The sequence below is a fragment of the Stegostoma tigrinum genome, chromosome 5 (genome assembly GCF_030684315.1).
Source record: "Stegostoma tigrinum isolate sSteTig4 chromosome 5, sSteTig4.hap1, whole genome shotgun sequence".
Taxonomy (NCBI): Eukaryota; Metazoa; Chordata; class Chondrichthyes; order Orectolobiformes; family Stegostomatidae; genus Stegostoma; species Stegostoma tigrinum.
This window is the reverse complement of record NC_081358.1, coordinates 19,864,300-19,883,863: the sequence shown is the minus strand read 5'-3', so window position 1 is coordinate 19,883,863 and position 19,564 is coordinate 19,864,300. Positions and strand designations below refer to the sequence as shown.

At 41.6% G+C, this 19,564-nt stretch overlaps 1 protein-coding gene across 8 annotated transcripts in view; it reads left to right on the top strand.

Moving 5' to 3' along the window:
* Window positions 1-292: 292 nt before the first annotated feature.
* LOC125451869 (DNA endonuclease RBBP8-like) overlaps window positions 293-19,564 on the top strand; it is a 122,306-nt gene continuing 103,034 nt past the window's right edge. For 2 of the 8 annotated variants that reach the window (XM_048529549.2, XM_048529551.2), the window contains exons 1-2: window positions 295-567; window positions 686-817. The gene's annotated coding sequence lies outside the window, so the exon portion shown is untranslated. Of the gene's footprint in view, window positions 568-685; window positions 818-2,131; window positions 2,150-19,564 lie in introns of those variants that run through there. The other 6 variants (XM_048529557.2, XM_048529550.2, XM_059645835.1 and 3 more) reach the window with 6 other exon arrangements.

Here is a 19,564-nt window from a genome sequence, read left to right as displayed (position 1 = left end):
GGCGGGGTCAATTCCAAATAAGCCGGGCATGTGGGCGGGCCTCTCGATGGGCTGATCACCCCACACTAATTGGCGGGGCCTTATAGCGGGGCGTTGCCTTTCCTACCGACGGGCGGTGACTTCAGTCACGTGCTGGTCCTTATTGATTGACAGCTCCCTGCCATTGGGGCGGGGCCACGTCGACGTGCGGCGTTTTCCGTACGGACGGGCGGCGCCCTAAATGGGTGGAACCGCGCCCACTGCTTCTTCGCAATGGTTGAGATCGATGTCACTCACGGGGATTTTTTTCCCCCCCACCCATTTCCGGCAGCGCAGCCTGCCGTTGGGCTTATTCCCGCGTCATTTCGAAGTTTGTGTTTGAATCGGGAGTTGATCCTGGCTCGAGCTGCGGAGTCGCTCGCTCAGTGACGGCCGAGTTCCTCTCCTGTGCGGCGAGACTGAGGTGACGAGCACTGTCGTGAGTGTGAGAATACGGGGGCGGATACAGGAGAGGGCGGCCTAGAATTCTCCAGAAAACCTGGAGAAGGGAAAAGGTGGAGAAGTTGCTGGTTAAAACGGAGGCAATAAGTGAGTGAATCAGGAATGAAGAGAGTGAGGGGTGGGAACACGCAGATAGCTTTTCCAATAAGCTCCTTTACGGTGTGTTTACATCGGTGTCTAATCGGTGGTCTGGTACATTCTTCAGGTTTACCGTGAGTGCTGCCGGTCCTCACCGGACGCCTCAGAACTGTCCTGGTGCGGGAGGCGGCCATTCAGTCCATCGTGCCACGGCTGGCCCAATGAGTTGCTGCAGCGGGGCCTAGGATTCAGGCAAGACGTTCGTACTTGATTTCATAAGATCCACGTTTATTGTCGCCGTTTGCACTTTCCTCCAGTGCTCAGCTGAAGTGTTTAGAGCAATATTGAAAGCCTGGGTTTATTTTTGGAGGATGAATTCAATTTGTAAAGTCAAGTGCAATCTAACTGCATTGCATTACTGGTTTTATTGCGGAACGTGCATCTATAAGCATGATGCTCAAAAATGTGTGCTACTTAGTGGTTTTGTTTTGGAGTAAAATTTTGTTCCATCAGAATGAACATTGCAGGGAGGCAGTGCTCTGCATTAGATCATGCAGCTGTGATTTCTGCTTTGCCACCAGTGTTCTAATGAGGCTACTTCTATACAGCAAGCAATCTTTGGTAGTTTCCACAATGGACTCACTTTGCCTCTGTTCTTGAACACAGTAGTGATGGCAGCATCGCTACGATTGGCAGGGGTTTCTTCTTTGTCCCAGATTTTTGATGGAGATGACAGGTAAGCTCTGCCCCTCCCAAGTCAAAAAATTCTGTTCGAATCCCATCTACTACTGCAGCTTTTCCATTCTTCATATGTCTCATGACCACTTTAATTTCTTCCACATTAGGTGGGAGTCCAGGACCGTCTTTGGGGAGTTTGTGGGATTTCCTCAAACACATCCTCCTTGATTGTATCGAAGTTTATATGTTCTTTGAACTATTCTGTCTGTCGGAGGCTTATGTATTTTGTGTCTCAGAAGTGTTCCATCTGTACTTCGTAGCAGTTTGACACCTTGGTGTACAGTCATTACATTGTTGTAGTGGCACTGAAGAAACCTGGGTGCTGTGCTTGTCAGCAAGGAGTTGCATTTACTTAGCTTTCTCAATCCTCCATTGGTGGTTCTTTGTAATTCTGTCTTTTGCTGTTTGAGATCCCTTCTTTGCCTTGCTGGTGATGTTTTGCCAGGCATAGAGAGCTTACCCCTTGATGATGAGATCTTGGATGATGTGGTTACTCTCATCAAACTATTCTTGACGTTTCCTGATCTTGCAGCCGATAGTTTATTTCACAACATGAGGTGATAGCTGTCTTCAGCTCTTTCTAGATTTCCACAATTCCATTGAAATGAGCTCTTTGGTGATTTTTGTTGAAGACATTATTGGAAATTTGCTAGTCTGTTTGGCTGTTGAAGGCTTACAATGTTAAATATTTTAATAAACTGTTTCTTTGTCTTCAGCTGTTTTCTGGTGGCTTATGATGGATGTGGAGGAATGTATAAGCCGGTGGTGCAGATGGCTGCTTGAAGGACCAATCATCAGCTTGGTAATGACGATGTCCCGTTGTCATCATTCAGTCCCAAGACCATAGTCGATCGTAAGCCAGCACTTTAATTGCGTATCCTTCAAGAGGCTTCGAAATTGTCTTTTTGGAGGAACAGTGCATTGATGAATAACAGCTGGTGTTCTGCATTTTTAATGAGTCGGAGAGTCCCCCTGGAATGGCACTCCTCGACTTCTTCCTTTTTGAGTGGTCTCTTTCCAGAGCTCAGGGTCCTTTTTACAATTCTGGTATTGAAGTCTCCAAGCAAAGTAACTTAATATTCCTTTTAGATGTTGCTGAGTATGGTGTTCAGGGTAGAGTAGAACCTGCCTTTAGATTCCTCTATGGCATCAAGGTTTGGAGTAGAGACACTCAGTTGCTTGCTAGTTCTTGGCAAGTTGGAGACAGTCATGAGGTGATTGATGCCAACGGTGAGCTCTTAGAGTTGATTGACAAGTCGTACTTGATTGTGAATCCAATTCCATGTGTCCTGCATTGATCCTTGGGTTTCCTTTCCAGAAGAAGCTGTAACCTTTTCTGTCAGCTGCCCTTCACCTGCTTTTTGAATTTCCTGCAGGGCAGCAATATCAATGTTGAAGTGCCGTTCATACATTCCAGATTCCAAGATTGAAGTTGACTTTGGTTCTTCAGGCTGCAGGTAGATGAACCCACTGGATGTCGTTTTCCAGCCGGGTTGATGATGAAGCAAACTATGTTTCAGGCACTTTATCTAGCCCCCCCTCTACGCAGGGTGAGCAAAATAAATGCGAACAGAGCTGCTCACTTGTGAAGAAAACTGCCAAAATGCCCTTCTATTCCTGGCCCATATGTCGGACTGTGCCGTCTGAAGCTGGGAACTTCAAGATTTCTCAGTCCTGTCCCCATCGTGTCTCACCGATCGCGGAGGTTTGTCTGTGTGTCCTAGATAGATGCCCTGTGTAGGACATCTTTTAACATGGGAATGCCATTGCATTATCAGCAGACACGTGGCCCTTGACAGAGGGTAGATCCAGCACTCGTGGCACAGGGACCTCAGTCAACCCGGTCTGCTCCATGAGCAAATAATTCATGGTTAACAGAAGCAACACCTCCACTTACACTGCTTCCTTGCTGTTAGACATTTTGCTGCTTTCCACATCTATGCTACAGCATAAAACTATTCTGTGAACTGTTTTGTGAGGTAATTTTTGAAAATCTGTCTGTCCCATGCACTGCTTTTTCACACTTCAATTGCTGCTTAAAACAAAATTTATATTTGTTCAAACATGATTACTTGCATTTTGTCACCTGACCACTGGATGTCTCAAAGCAATTGCTGTTAATGAAGCACTTTTGGAATGGGCATTTCCTACTTACATTTGCACAATTTGAAAGCAGCAAACATTTACATGTAATGATGTGATAAATGTCCACCTTTCCAAATATTCATTTGAGTGATGGATATTAGCCAAGACACCTAGTTTGGAAAAATGCCATGGGATCTTTTACCTTAGAATGCAGATGGGGCTTTGGTTTCACAGCACCTATATTAAAATTGCAATTGGTGTTGCAATGAAGATTCAGTCATGATTTTTGTTAGTGCTGAGAGGGTGGAACCTTATGACTAGCAGTTGAGATGAGTGCTGCCCACAAAGCTAAAACTCACATACAATCACGTGCATGTTGGCTATTCTTCACTAAACAATGCATTTGTAGTTAGTCATTAATTTTATCCTAACTTCTATGAATTGATACGATTTTTGTATAATTAATTTACATTTGCTAACTTTGCTAAATTTGGGGCTGTAAGCTGGGGAGACTAGGATTGGCAGGTTTACATGAATGGTTCTTATAGCTTCCAAAACTTCTGATGGCAGCTGTACAGACACTAAATGTTGTAAGACTATAAAAAGTTCTTCTTTTATCCTGAGTGTGGTTCAGGGGAGCTGCTTTTCTAAATTTGTCTTGTAATCTTAAATCACAGTGGCAGTGAAGTACATTCCTGGTTTCGACCATGCTGCTAAAAATTCAAGACAAGGGTCCCATGCAAATGAGACTTTCAGTAGGCTCACACAATTAACAAAGTCAATATGAATTTAACCAATCTTTCTTTGCTTAAAAACATGAATAAAAATCAAAGGAAGCTGTGCTGAAACTGCACAGAATCCTGCTCAAACCGCATCTTTACCTCAATTTTATATCCCTGTGACACAAAGGGGTTTTTTACATATTTGACACGTGACATATTAACCCCTACACTTGCTATCTATCAGTCAAGAAGTTATAGGGTGATATATTTGAAAGGAGTTACCCATGAGGTGACTTTGACCAAAAATAAATTTATGCAATTGGTTACTTGTAAGGACTGAACATTGACTGTATGATTACTGTGCAGTAGCTATTAATGAAGGTCATGCTGCTTTTGATACAGTCTATACTGTCACAGTTGAATCTTAGACACCAGCTTTGACCAAGAGAAAATTGGTCTTCCTGACTGCCATATATTATCTTTACCTTTATCTGAATGCAGAGAGAATTCTGAATCAGTTGAATTGTAATAAGGCTATTCAATTGTTTCAAAAGTAGCTGATAACAAAATATGGAAACATTCGGGTCTGGAATTATCTGTGGAGAGAGAAGCAATTAACATTTCAAGTTTGTAACTTTGTCAGAGTATGATAGTAACGTTTTTAGGACTATTGTATCTCAGAAAGAAACACGATTTTTTTTGTCTTCAAATGAACAAGCAAGCTGGCCAACAGCTGCTCAGACCAGTTCTCAGTTTGGCAGGAGATGGGGGAAATAAAGATAGAGTTTGAAAAATGAGAATTAAAAGTTTCTTGTAATGTGAAGATTTATTTCACAACTATTTGTGTAAAGTTAGCAGTATTGTTGAAAATGGATTAAACATCAGCAGAACATGAGATATGAAGCAAGTAAAAACAACTGGAGAAACGCTGACGTTTCAGGTCTAGACCCTTCATCAGAAAAGGGGGCTGGGGAGAGGATTCTGAAATAAATAGGGAGAGGGGAGGAGGTGGATCCAAGGTGGATAAAGGAGATGAATCTCTCCTAAACCAAATTAATGTTTTGAGTCTAGTGAATCTTCAGAACTGAAGAAGTGGAGAGGACTTCTGACGGAGGTTGAGGTGTATGATTGATGAGATGCTGTAGCTGAAGATTGTTGTAAATGCTTCAGCCTAATCTTTAGCATTTGTATGATGGGCTCACTACTCTATCACCCGTCCATTGAAAATGAAGGATATTTGTGGAGCCTCTCCCAGTGCGTCGTTTACACCACTATTCATGACTGTGGCAGGATTGCACAACTTAGATCTGACCTATTTGTATGGAATCAATTTTTGGTTTGCTATCACCTGCTGCTTACGCTCTTGACTACAGAAGTAGTCTTGTGTTGTAGCTTCACCAGATTTTTTATCTATGCCTGGTGCTGCTACTGGACACAATCCTGCACTCTTGAACCAATTTTGACCCCATGACTGGATGGTGATGGTAGTTTGGAGGGTTTGGGATTGCTCAGGTCTTGAAGTTATAGATTGTGTTTGTGTAACTTCTGAAGCCGGTGGCTGCAACACAGTATGGATGCCCTGTTCTGAGTTGCTAGATGTGTTCAAAATCTATCACTTCTAGCATCCTGTTTTGTCACTTCGCTCAGCACCTGTACAGACCCAGTCTTGCAGCTATATCTTTTATGGCCTTGACCACCTTGGTAGGAAATGGTGCTACCAAGCCATTCTTACTATTAAATTGAAGTTCTCCACATTCTCCACACACTCTGCTCCCTTGCCACCCACAGTGTTTCCTCCAAATGGTGTTCATTGTGGAGGAGCACTGATTTGTAAGCTGAGGGTGATATTTCTTTATTCCAGATACTCTGTAACAAAAGCTAACATTGTTTACCTTCTCATTTGCTTGCTATATGTTAACTTATTTATTTACAAAGACAGGTAAACTTTCCGAAATGCGCTCTGCCTTTTTGATTTTGATGCTTTTTCTGTCTGTCTGCTGACTTTCAATGATTTGATATTGGGCTCCCAAATTTTCTTTAGCCATATAAAGTGCCTAGGTTATCACTATTTCTAGAAAGACTTTTACTTGACTCCTAGATAGCCTAACTCCAGCAAGTGTGAGGCTGACTGCCTTAACCTGCCTGCATCCCTATTGCACAACTTGTTCTTTCTCCTAACTTTTCTATTCTTTCAGAGTGTGGATTTTACTGGGAAGGCTAACATTTGTTTCCCATTTGTAATTGCTTCTGAGAAAATGCTGATAAACTACCATCTTCAGCTGATGCAGTCCATATCATTTGGCTTTTCCATCGTATTAGGAATGGAGTTCCAGAATTTTGATTCTGTCTGAAAGAATGATTGCAGAACTTAGTCAGATAGTGTGTGCCATGGATGTGAATTTGCACACTATGATGTTTCCAAGTGTCTGCTGACTTTTTCTTTCTAGGTCTCTGAGTTTATAGTTTAGAAGACACTGCCCAAGCAGCCTTGTGAGTTATGTAGTGCAATTTGTAAGGTACACACATCCTGTACTGGTGGTGATTGAGGTGCTGAATAAGAGGGCTGGTTTGTCATGGATAGTGTTTAGCTGTTTGAGCTGCAGTCATCAAGAAAAGCAGAGAATATTTTCTTCTAATCCTGTCTTGGGCCTTGTAGATGGTGGACAGGCTTTGATGCATCAGGAGGTCAGGTACTCTCCTCAGAATTCCCACTCTCTAACCTGTTCTTGCAGCCACAGTATTTATGTGATTGGTAGGGTTTTGTTCAATAATAACCCATAAAGTGGTGATAGTGGGGATTCACTGGTGATACCATTGAATATGAAGGGATGATAGTAAGATTCTCTCTTGGAGATTATCTGGCACATGTGCAGCATGGATGTTATTTGCCCATACTAACACAAGTCCGAATGCTCTCTGGGTGTTGCTGCAGATGGATATAGACTGCGTCGGTATCTGAGGAGTTACTGATAATATTGAAATTTTGCATTCATCAGCACACACTTCCACTCTTGACTTCATGGTGGCGGAATGTTATTGATTAAGCTGAAGACAGTTGAGCCAGACCCTAAGGAGCTCCTGCAGTGAATTCCTTGGGCTGTGAAAATTCACTTGCAAACACTACAACCATTTTGTTTTCTTTGCTAGTTATGACTAACCAGTGAGAGTTTTCCCTTAATTTGCATGGACTTTAGCCCAGGCTCCTTAATGTCAAGAACAGTCATTTGCATCTCACTTCTTGAGTTTAGCCCTTTTTTATTTGTATTTGGAATAAGTTTTAATAGGGTCAGAAGGTGCGCGGCCCTGGTGGGATCCAAAATGAGTGAGTAAATCCCTTTTGGTTGCACTCTCGACTGGTATTTGAGCGGCAGGTGATTGGATTGTCCCACTTGTGGATAGAATGTACCTGAAACGTTTTCCACAATCCTGAATATATGCCAGTATTGAAAAATACAGGGGAAGCTTGTTCAGGCGTGCAGCTAATTCTGAAGCACAGTACTAAGTTTCATTCTGCAATATTGTCACGGCCTGTTCCTTTGGGTATTGCAGGACTGAGGAGTTTAGCTGTTGGTTGTGGGATCACTTAGCTCTGTTCATTGCCTGCTGACCTTTTGTAACCCCGTGTTCTTGCTTTGCCAGGTTGACAAGTTGGTTTTTTTAGTGTGCCTGGTGCTGCTCATGGCATGCCCTTCTGCACTTGCCCTTGAACCAGGGCATATCCATTGGCTTAATAGTAATGGTAAAATGGTTAAAGTGGATACTCGGGGCCACAAGGTTGTAGGTTGTGGTTAAGTTTGTCTTCTCAATGCTCAGTTTTGAGTCATTATGTTTGTCTGAATCTACAGAATTTAGCCTGGTGGTCGTGTACGTACTGTCCTTTTGTGTCATTCTCGACAATGCTGGAGGGTGTCAATGTGACTTTGTCTTCAAAAGAACAGTGTGGTGCTTACTCCTACTGCTACTGTCTTGGACAGATTAATTTGTGGCAGCTAAATATGTGTTAATTTTATATGCTGCTGAAAAATAGATGGGAGGGAGAAGTGGGTAGGACAGAGGGCATGATGGAGAGGGCTAATGGGATGAAGGGGAGATTTAAGGGGCAAGTGGGAAGAAGCTGGAGTGAGGAAGGGGTCGTGAGGTGGCACAGGATGTGAGCAGAAGGGAAAGCATGGGGAGGAGAGAGGGTGTACTTGCTGGGGTATAGAGGTTGAAGTAGAAGAGAGCAAGTATACAAGAGCAAGGAGGCAGGCAGGAGGGTGGGAGCGGTGTATGTGAAGAGAGCATACAAGTGAATCCCTCAGAATGAGGGTGATTATTTGTTCATGACGAAAACTTTCACATAGAGTTCTTTAATATGGAGAGGTTGTTGTGATCTGGCTCAGTTGCTCAGTTCTGGCTGACTATAAAACAGTCCCCTTTTAAAAAATAATTCAGTCGCAGCATGATATCATTGCTGGATAGATCATCATTTATTGCCCATCCCTAACTGACCAAAAGGCAGTTAAGAGTCAACCCCATTGCTGTGGGCTTGGAGTCAGATGTCGGCCAGAGAAGATAAGGACGGCCGTTTCCCTCCCTAAAAGACACTTCTGAACCAGATGGCATTTTCCTGACAACTGATAATGGCTTGATGGTCATCATTAGACTGTTAATTCCAGATTTTTTTTTTTTTTGAATTCACATTACCTCATCTAACACGGTGTGCTTCAGATCTGGGTTCCCAGAACATTACCTGGGTCTCTGGGTTAACTGTTTAATGATAATGCCACTAGGCCATCACCTCCCCTTGCCACTAGTCAAAGATGCTACCCACTTTGGTACAAGGTCTTTTCTTGGAGAATGACATGCCCACTTCATGGACAGAATAAAATCTAACAATAGAAGGGGATTTTTGGTTGATCTAAATGGGGATACCTTTGTTTATGTAGTCTAACTACAGAATAGTGTTTACTCACTGTTGCTTTTGGCTTGTTTGTTACTGTAAAAGTCTTAACTGATCATGTGATCGTCTCAGTCACTGGAAATTCAAATGTTTTCCAGTTATTAATCGTATGGGGATCATAACAATTTACCTTGCAATCAAACTATTCAACTATCTTTGAATAGTATGTTCCTGTGTTGTGGACAACTTTATCTTATTTTTAAAAAATTACATTAACATAAATGTTCTCTGGAAAAATATTTTTAAATGGGTGTAAATTTAACTGAAGATCCAATCTTAAAATTTGCTTTGTCTGTATTGCATATTATTTGAGTGTGCCATAATCAAATGTTTTTCTCATTCTGATTGCTTCTGGTCAGGCTTAAACTTGTAAATATTGACATCATACATCACTTTCGTTGCTACCATAATTTTTTTTAAAATTACCTTCTTTGTAGAGCACAATTAATTTTGGCCTTACAAGAACCTCGCACTTTGACACCCAGGAACATTTGTGTGTGCCTCAAAGTTGATTGTCAGTGTGGCAAAAATAATTTACATTCTGCTGTCTTGTTCTAATGTAGAAGAGGTGAGTTTTCAAACTAAATTGAAAGGTGCTGACTCTGGTCAAACATTGCATGGACATTTTTACACTAAAAAATTTCAAAGTTTAGTAGAAAATGATGGTAAGCACATGCTTCCAATTATTTTGAATTTGAGAGTTGCTTGGAAATTGGAAATGACATTGCAACTTCTTATTTTGAAAAAAGAAGCTTTTCTGATTTTCTGCAAACATGTTACATTGTTAAATTATTAAACCAACCAGCAGATATTTTATAGCAAAGCTCAAAGTTATTTATCTCCTCGTCTGATCTTTGTGTTTTTCCCAATATATTGTGTCAAATTATTGCTGTTCATTTTTGCTTAGTGTGTCTTTCTTCTGTGTATCATATCCACAAGCCCACTACATTTATTCTGGAAGTAGGCACATCCACGTTGTACTTGGATCAGGTTTCATGTTCACATGTTTTCTAATATGCTGGATTGTTTCCTTCCATCCCCAACCATATGGTTTCCCTTGATAACTTGCAATTACTTGAAGCTTTGTTTTGATCTGATAGACATTTGCAGTGAATATCTTGAAGAAAACATTTGTATTTCAACCATTTTTTGATATACCTGTCTCTCATTTCTTATTACACCTCTTCAAACTCCTATAGCCTTCGTGCTGCTAAATTTTAGAAAGAATAGCCCATGTCATGGGCTAGTGTAGATTACCATCTTCCTTACCATGTATCATTACTGCAACAAATGGTGACACCATTTGGTTTAAAATCAGACTTTCAGCAGCAGCTGCTTGTTGCTTTGCAGCCAATCATGGAAAAATGCCAAGTCTGAGCTATGCAAGTATATCTCTTGTGCAGCATTCAAATAATAGCTTACAGCAACTATTGCTTTTGATATGAATTTCCTGCTTTTTGTTATAAATCATGAACTGTCTTCACTACATAGAAGATGCCACACAGTTGGACTAAAGTTTCATTACAGTTGGAGGGAAACAGTATGGTAATGCAACCGAAAAGGCCATGTACCACTTGAGTTCGTCACTGCCCTGGAGCTTGTGTCCCACACGGTATCAAACTAGCTGTCAAAAACACTGTATTTTGAACCAGCTAGATGCTTTTAAATCAAAGTCTACTAGCTTTCAAATGTATTGAGGGTTTGAAAACTCCCATCACACTGCTAAGTCAGTTAACTTTTAAAATTACTCACAATGTTCTCCAGATGTACAGAACTTCCCTGGATAGCAGAGTTGGAGCAAAGTGCTGCATGGCTAGTTGCAAGACTGCAAAATTTGGTCTCTGCTGCAAAAGTAGATTACTTACTGATTAAGGACCAAATTTTCAACTTCGGTTTGGGAAATACCTGTTGAGGCATTTCTCCACTTCACTAAACTAAACCCTTCAGGTCCTCCCATATTTTCATTTTCCAAATATATGTACAGACAAAGTTTTTGGGTCTATTGGCTCCTACGCAGACCCAGGGCGGCATTAAAGAAGTGTGGCTGTCTGAATGGGCTGGCTAGAAGGCTCATCTCAGCTCTTCTGTTATGTAAGATAACAAAGTGTGGGGCTGGATGAACACAGCAGGCCAAGCAGCATCTTGAGAGCATAAAAGCTGACGTTTTGGGCCTAGACCCTTCATCAGAATCAGTCCACCTCCCCCCGCTCCCTATTCAATAAATAGGGAGCGGGGGGAGGTGGACTGAAGATGGATAGAGGGGAAGATATCTTCAGTCCACCCCCCCCCCTTATTTATTTCAGAATCCTCTCCCCATCCCCCTTTTCTGATGAAGGGTCTAGGCCCGCAATGTCAGCTTTTGTGCTCCTGAGATGCTGCTTGGCCTGCTGTGTTCATCCAGCCCCACACTTTATCTTGGATTTTCCGGCATCTGCACTTGTTTTGATTTATTGTGATCACGTGAACCTAAGTACAGTGATAAGCTTTGTTTGCGAGCCGTACAGGCAGATCACAGTAAGCAGGGATATACAGTGCATAGGGTGCTTAGACAGAGTGAGACATACAGATTACACAGGAGGTGTACAAAGCAAGATCAACATTATTTGAAGTTAGACAGTCCATCTATGAGTCTAATGTGGCAGGGAAGAAGCTGTTCTTGAACCTGTTGGTGATTGTGTTCAAGTGTCTGTGTCTTCTGGCTGATGGAAGAGGTTGTCAGAGAACCTTAGGAGAGCATTATTGGTTTGTTAGGGGTCTTTGATGTTGGCAGCCTGTCTGTGGCAACGAGAAGTGAAAACTGAGTCCATGGTTGAAAGGTTGTCTTCCAAGATGGTCTGGGCTGTGCAGGCAACCTTCTGTCGTTTCTTTATGGTCCTAGGCAGAACAGTTGCCATACCAGGGTATTATGCACCTGGAAAATGTGCTTTCTATGGTGTATTTGTAAAAGTTGCTGAGGGTCTTTAGGGACATGCCAGATTTCCTAAGCTGCCTGACGAAGAAGAGGCATTGCTGTGCTTTCTTGACTGTTGCAGCTACATGGGAAATCCAGGAGAGGCTATTGGGTATTGTCACTCAGCGGAACTTGACAGTGTCAACCCTCTCAATCTGTTTCATTCTCTTTGAAGTCCATTATCGGTTTTGCTTTGCTGGCATTGAGAGAGAGGTTGTTACCATTGCACCATGACATCAAACCCTCTATCTGCTCTGGATGTGAGTTTCGCTTGTTGAACTCGCATCCAGAACCTCAACCTGAGCTACAAATCTTCTCAAAACTCGCTACCCTCTATCTGCTTTCTATATTCTGACTCATTGCTATTTGATATCGGTTCTTTATAGATTTTGTCTATTTTCTGGCAATCTCAGGAATCTACCAGAGAACTGGACTTCAAGGAGTTATTGAACATGAAGTGGGAGGTGGGGGTCTTTGAGCATCAATAGCGTTGCCTTAATCAATCCTCTTTGGTACTCCATCTCAAACATCAAGCAAGTTTATTCATCAGGACTTACCTTTGGAATCTGGCTTTCAATGATTAATCTGCATTTATCCAGTTTTCTGTTAAATTATGCTCTGGATTATAGCCTCTCTAGGTTTTAATTTTGAAAATATTTGTGGGATGTACACATTGCTGGCTGGGCCAGCATTTATTACCCCTACTGTGCTTTTTCCAAAACTACCCCAGAGGGCAGTTAAGTGCCAATCATATTGTGGTGGGTCTGGAGTCACATGAGGCCAGAACAGGTAAGGTTAACTGTTTCCTTCCCTAAAGGACATTAGTGAATCAGATCGCTTTTTTTTTAACTCCCCGACAATCGACAATGGTTTCTCACAATCACCATTAGATTCCTAATTCCATATTTTTCAAAATCGAATTTAAATTCTATCACTTGCCATTTCAGGATTCAAACTCGGGTCCCCAGAACATTACCAGGGTCTCTGGATGAATAGTCTAGTAATAATATCACTAGGCCATTGCCTCCTCTCACCAGCAAAGTTTAAACTGACTGCCCAGTTGTCAGGTTTGTCTTTGTACTCCCTTTTTAAAATCAGGAAGTGATGCCTTCTCCTTCATCTACAGAAACTCAAATACACATATTTTACACTAGTTTGAGCAGCATCTTCCTCACATTGCAAAGAACTGGTTCTGTCCATTGATAACTGTTTGCCTCCATTTTTGTCCTCCGCTCAACAAGCAGGTTAGATTGAATGTTTAAGCTTCTTAAAATTTTAAGAAAGAACATCGATTCTCTTTCTATCTCAACTATTTACTGTCCTCATGTGAGAGAAGTTGAGCTGGAGAAAGACTGTAGCAACTTGCTTCGCTACTGAGTATGGATAATCTTGGGCTTCACATGCACTTTCTGGCTTTTATCCATATCCCTTGATTCCCTGAGAGACCAAAAATGTCAGTTAATCTTCGCTTTGTATATGTTGAATGATATTCTGGAGAGATTCTAACAATTCACAAATGTTGTGAATGAAGAAAATTCTCATCTCTGTCCAAATAATCAGCCTGTTATCCTGGACCTGTGATCTCTGCTAGATTCCCCAGCCCAGAAACTCTTTCACAGTGTTGAATGTTTCAATTGATTGTGTCTCTTTCCATTGTTACGACTGAAATGGGAGGAGCACACTTTTTCTCTGTGGACGAGAGTGGGGACTTCAGGGAGAATGAGCGAACTGATCATGGCATTGTGATACAGGGAAGTATTAAAGTGGGGAGAGGAATTAAAAATGTAAGAGACAGTATAGTTGGGAAGTTGGGCAGACGTTGTTACCTGCATCTGTGAATGCAAGTCTCAAATGGTGTATTGTCTTCCTAGTGCGAGGCTTAGGGATATTTTCACAGGGTTGGAGACAAATGTGGAGTGTGAGGGGGAGGAATCCAGTTGTTGTTTGCCGCGATGGTACTTATGACATTGATAGACCAGAAAGCAAATTCTGCTGAAAGAATTTGAACAGTTTGAAGTTAAATTGAAAAGATGTACTCAAAAATTATAAACTCAGGGCTACTACCGGACATGGGCAAACTGGCTTAGGGTGAATAAAATCAAGGAGTTAAATGTGAGGTTTAAATATGTGTGTGGGAGAAATGAATTTAAGTTCGTTAGCCATTGGCAAGAGTGATGAGAGGTTTCAGAGATTGGACCTCTATTCACTTGGAGTTCAGAAGAATAGGAAGTGACCTTACTGAAACATACAAAATTATTTGGGCCATGACCAGGCTGATGCGCTGAGGTTGCTTCCCTTGTCAGAGAGTCTAGGATCAGAGAACATAATCTCAACCCTATTTAAGAAGAGGAGAAATTTCTGCTTTGATAGTAATTGTATGAAAACCTTTACTGCAGAAGTCTGTAGAGACAGTCAAGTATACTTAGTTTCGAGACTGACTGTCTGTCTGATTTTGACTTCGTAAGGGAATTCAGAATTAAGGCAGCCCTGATCCCCTTGAATGGGAGAGCAGACTTGATAGACTAAAAAGTCTGTTCCTGTTCCTGTGTCTTATGCTTACTACTGAACATATCACAACGTAAATTTAATTGTTCTGCATTCTTTCTGATATGACCAATCGTATGTTTTTGTATATTAGTTGTGAAAATAAAGTTCCATCAACATAATTGTTTAAAATACTGTAATATTTTTGTAGGTTATGCTGATTTTCAGTGAATTGCACCAAAAAGCAGTGTAGTTAAGAGGAACCTACCCCAACTGTTTCAATTTCAGTGTGAAATTGAGGAAGGTAAATTTTTCTCTTGTGCCCTGACACCACTTTCACGGTTACTCCCTTGATGATCTTAAAGTTATGTGGTAACTCATGGCAGTAACCTTCAGCCCACACATTCTGTCCCAAGGGCCATCCTCAGGTATATTTAAAATATCTTGGTAGACTTAGTTGTGGATTCATGGAACCCTTAGTGTGGAAGCAGGCTATTCAGCTCATCAAGCCCACACTGATGCTTGGACAAGCATCCCACCCAGACCCATTCCCCCTACTCTAACTCTACATTTACCATAGCTAATCCACCTAGCCTGCAAATCCCTGGACACTAGGAGTAATTTAGTAAGGCCAATCCACCCTAACCTGCACATCTTTGAATTGTGGGAGGAAATCCACACAGACACGGAGAATGTGCAAACTCCCCACAGACGGGTTGTCTTTGGCTGGAATTGAACTCGGTTCCCTGGTGCTGTGAGGCAGCAGTGCTTAACCTACTGCGCCACCACACCACCCTTGATAAACTATTTTTTAGAATTTCACTAACAGTGATGAAGTTGGATATTACAATTCTGAAGGTTTTGTTTTAGCAGCTGACTGGCAGGAAATACATCTGATGGCCTATTTGTGTGTGTTGAAAAATGTAGAGTGCTGGCCTGAACGTGTTCGAGATAATGGTTAATATGCTATGCTACTTGTCTCAGCTGTTTCGGACATTACCGTTAACCTTATGACATTCTTCTACTTTGTTTGCTTAGGAAGAGGTCTTTGATTTTGAAAATATGGGATTTTAGTATGCAGTTGTGGCACCGAGCAACTTTATTGTAGGACTGCTTACAATGTTAGAATTTATTACGTTGTAAGCGTTTGATCTGCATCATTCTTCCTCAGTATACTACTTAATCTGTTTTCAGTTTTGGATTTGGGCTTATGCAATGAATGCCATTGTAATAATAAAACATGTGGAAATGCTTGCAATGCGGTAAGTGTTACTTTGGTTGAACTCTCAACCACAAAGTAAGGATAACCATATTGTGGAATGAAATGTACATGCTGAGTTTTCTTTCTGTTATTTTTAATGGAGCATGACAAGGCCAGTATTTTTTGTCAATCCCTAATTGTCCTTCAGAAAGTGGTGAACTGTTTCCTTGAACAGCTGCAACTTCAGGCATGGATACATCCACCGCTGTTAAAAGTTCCAGAAATTTCTCCAGGACGTTGATAGAACAATGCTTTACTTCCAAATCAGAGAGGACTTGCAGATGGTAGTTTTCCCATGCATGCAGTCTTTGCCCTTCTGAGTGGTAGAAGTCACAGATTTGCAAGATGCTAAATAAGCAGTTTTGGTGAGGGTGTCATAGAGAGCTATGACTGTCATAGCTCCCTGTGGAGGGAGTGAATGTTTTAAGGTTGTCGATGAGGTACTCATCAAGTGGGCTGCAATGTCGTTGATAATGTTGAATTTCTTCAGTGTAGCTGGTGTTGCATTCATCCAGTCAAGTGGGGAGTATTCCATCATATTCCTGACATTAGCCTGCAGATGGTGTACAGGCTTTGAGGGATTATGAAGAGAATTCCTAGCTGTGACCTGTTCTTGTATCCACGATACTTACTCGGCTGGTGTAGTTCAGTTTCGGATCAAGATAACTTCAAGGATAATGGTTGTAAACAAATTAGCAATGATTGTGCCATTTTAGTGATGAGGAAAGGGTTAAATTCTGAGGAAATAGTTACTTTTATTCACTCTTGAGATACGGACTGTGCTGGCTGGCTAGAATTTATTGCCTGTCCCTGCTTAGTGTTGAACTGGTGGTGAGCCGCTTTCTTGAAGTGTTGTAGTCCACGTGTTCTAAGTTGGCTCAGTGCTCTTGGGGAGGGAGTTCCAGATTTTGACCCAGTGTCAGTGATATCTTCTAAAGTCAAAATGCTGACTGGCTTGGAGGGAAACCTGCAAGTGGTGGTATTCCCATGTATCAGCTGCCCTAGTAATTCTAGAGGGAAGTGGTTGTGGGTTTGTAAGGTGCTGTCCAAGAATGCTCGGTGAATTCCTGCAGTACATTTTGTAGGAAGTCACACTGCTGCTTCTCAATGTCAGTAGTGGAAGGTGTGATTGCTTGTCTGCTATTTGTGTTGTGTCAATATTGCTTACAGTTTACTAGTTCAAGGCTGATTATTTTCAAAATTGCTGGATGTTTTCTAGGTTTTGCTACGTGCCGTTATTATTGCATCCTTTTTTGAGTCATTGGGAATGAAACAGGAATAAACATCAGCAAATATTCTCACTTTTGACCTTTAAAATTGTGAATATTCTGTGCTAACCCAACAATATCCTGTTTTTTTTACTGTCTCATCTGTCAGCTTACAGTCCTCCCATGTCTGATATCATCCATAAATTTGAAATTGTGCCCTATGCACCGAGGTCTAGATAATTAACGTTAGGCAGAGCCAAGATCCCAGTACTGACTCCGGGGAACTAAACAACACCACTTCCTACAGTTGATAGGTTGCAGAGAAATGGTTATTTGATACTTATCATTCAGCCAATTTTGTGTCCAAGTCACTAGTGTCTCTTTAATGCCACGTGCTGTAACTTTCCTCAGAGGTATGTTGTATACCACTGTACCAGATGACTTTTGAAAGTCCAGATAAACCGTGGCCTTGCCCTTATCAACCTTCTTAGCTTGCTCTTCAAAAAAATCTCCAGTACGTTAGCTAAATGGTCTTTGTTGCCTTAGGATATCCATGCTGACTCTCCTTAATTAACCTCCATTTGTTCATGTGACTATTAATTCAATCTGAATGATTGTTTCAACAAGTTTTTCCAATGTGGTGTTTAAACTAACATGCCTATAATTGCTGGGTTTATCCTTGCACGCATTTTGAACAAGGACATAATGTTTTAAATACTCCAGTTCTCTGGCACCACCCCTGAATTGAAGAGGAGGAAAAAAATCTGCGTAGTGCCTCTTCAATTTCCATTCTGTCTCCTATGAGTATCTGGTCCTGTTGCTTTGCCAACTTTAAGAACAGACAATCTGTCGAATATCTGCTTGCCAATTTTGAATCCTTCTACTGACTGTCGTCCTCATCCTCCTCCTATCACTGTCACTGAGGTAGTATCTACTTACTTGGGAAGGACAGCTGCAAATTACTTATTTAATGGGTCATCCATGCTTTCCTGATTTATAGTCACATGGACAAATGTAGGTAAATTAAGGAGAGTCAGCATGGAATTCATAATCTAATAGAGTGTTGAACAAATCTTCAGCATATTAGTTAAAGAACAAGCAGAGAAGGTTGATGAGGGCATGGCTGTGGTTTATCAGGACTTCCAAAGGACATTTGATACACTGGCACACCTCACATCAGTGAGGAAAATTAGTACATAGCATGAAGAGGGCAGTAGCAATTTAGATACAAAATTAGCTGATGAAAGGAAGCAGAGAAATGGTTCGACTGCGGGGAGGTTTCAATATGTATTTTGACTACAGCTCATTTTTCATGTGCAGCTTCATCTGCCAGCCTTTAGCTCCCAGTTATCTGGCCCAGCTGTACTCTTGCCCAATTTTTAAAGTCAGCCCTCAGCCCAGTTAATTATTCATAATCTGATTTTGTTTTATTTCCACTGTCCATTAAAACCTTATGGTAAAATGATCAATTTTCCTAAACGCTGCCACAGTTACATTTGATCTGCTTGGCTGAACCCATTCCCAAGAACCAGGTTTTGCACTGTCTCATAGTGGGCATCAATGTGGACTTCACAAGCTTCAAAATCTCCCATTCGCATCCCAAAACCAGCCCAGTTTGTCTCCGCCTCCCTAACCTATCCTTCTCCCTAATCCATCCCCTCCTCCTCCTCCCACCTCAAGCCCCACCCCCATCTTCCTACCTACCTGACCTATCCCCTCCCTAACTCCCCACCTACACTGTCACCTTTCCTGGCTCCACCCTGCCTCTTTGACCTGTCTGCCTCCTTTCCACCTATCTTCTCCTATATCCATCTTCTATCTGCCTCTCCCCCCTCCCTATTTATTTCAGAATCCCCTTGCCCCACCCCCCCATTCGGGTCTAGGCCCGAAACGTCAGCTTTCTTGCTCCTCTGCTGCTTGGCCTGCTGAGTTCATCCAGCTCTACACTTTTTCCACTGTCTCCTTTTTTTAATTAGTCTGGACATTTACATACCTCTGTAGAACATTCTCCTGATTCTAATTTAGAAATGCTGCTCCTCTCTGTCCTATATATTACCACTATCCCAGACTACATTTGGTTAATTTAAGTACCCAATTATACTGACCCTGAAACTTGCGCTTTTCTACTATTACCTTGCAGATTGTTTCCTCTGCATCCTTCCCATGAGCTGGCACCCTACACCAAGCAATATAATTGCTTTTTTTTCCTGCTTTGTTCCAGCCAAAACAATATTTGAATTCTGCCTTAAGTATTGCATGTCCTCCTTAAACAATACCTCCATCTCTGCTTTTTTTGTTCCCATATCTTGCTTGAATTCTTTGTATCGGGAAAGTTTTTAACATCCAATCCTGTTCTTCCTTTTGCCAGTCTTCTGTTTTTGTGACAACATTATGGCAATCTGACATGCACATGGCAATCTGCACCACTACTCTTGTTCTCACATACTATAACCCTTAGTTGACAATATTTTAATTTCTCTCATTTCGATTCCACATTAATTTACTATTCTCTATCCTAGTTCTGACCTTCCCTCACCGGTATTTGATGTTCCCTGGCACTTCCTTCATATTCTTTCCGGGTTCCCACACCCCTATAAATTTTATTTAAATCATCCC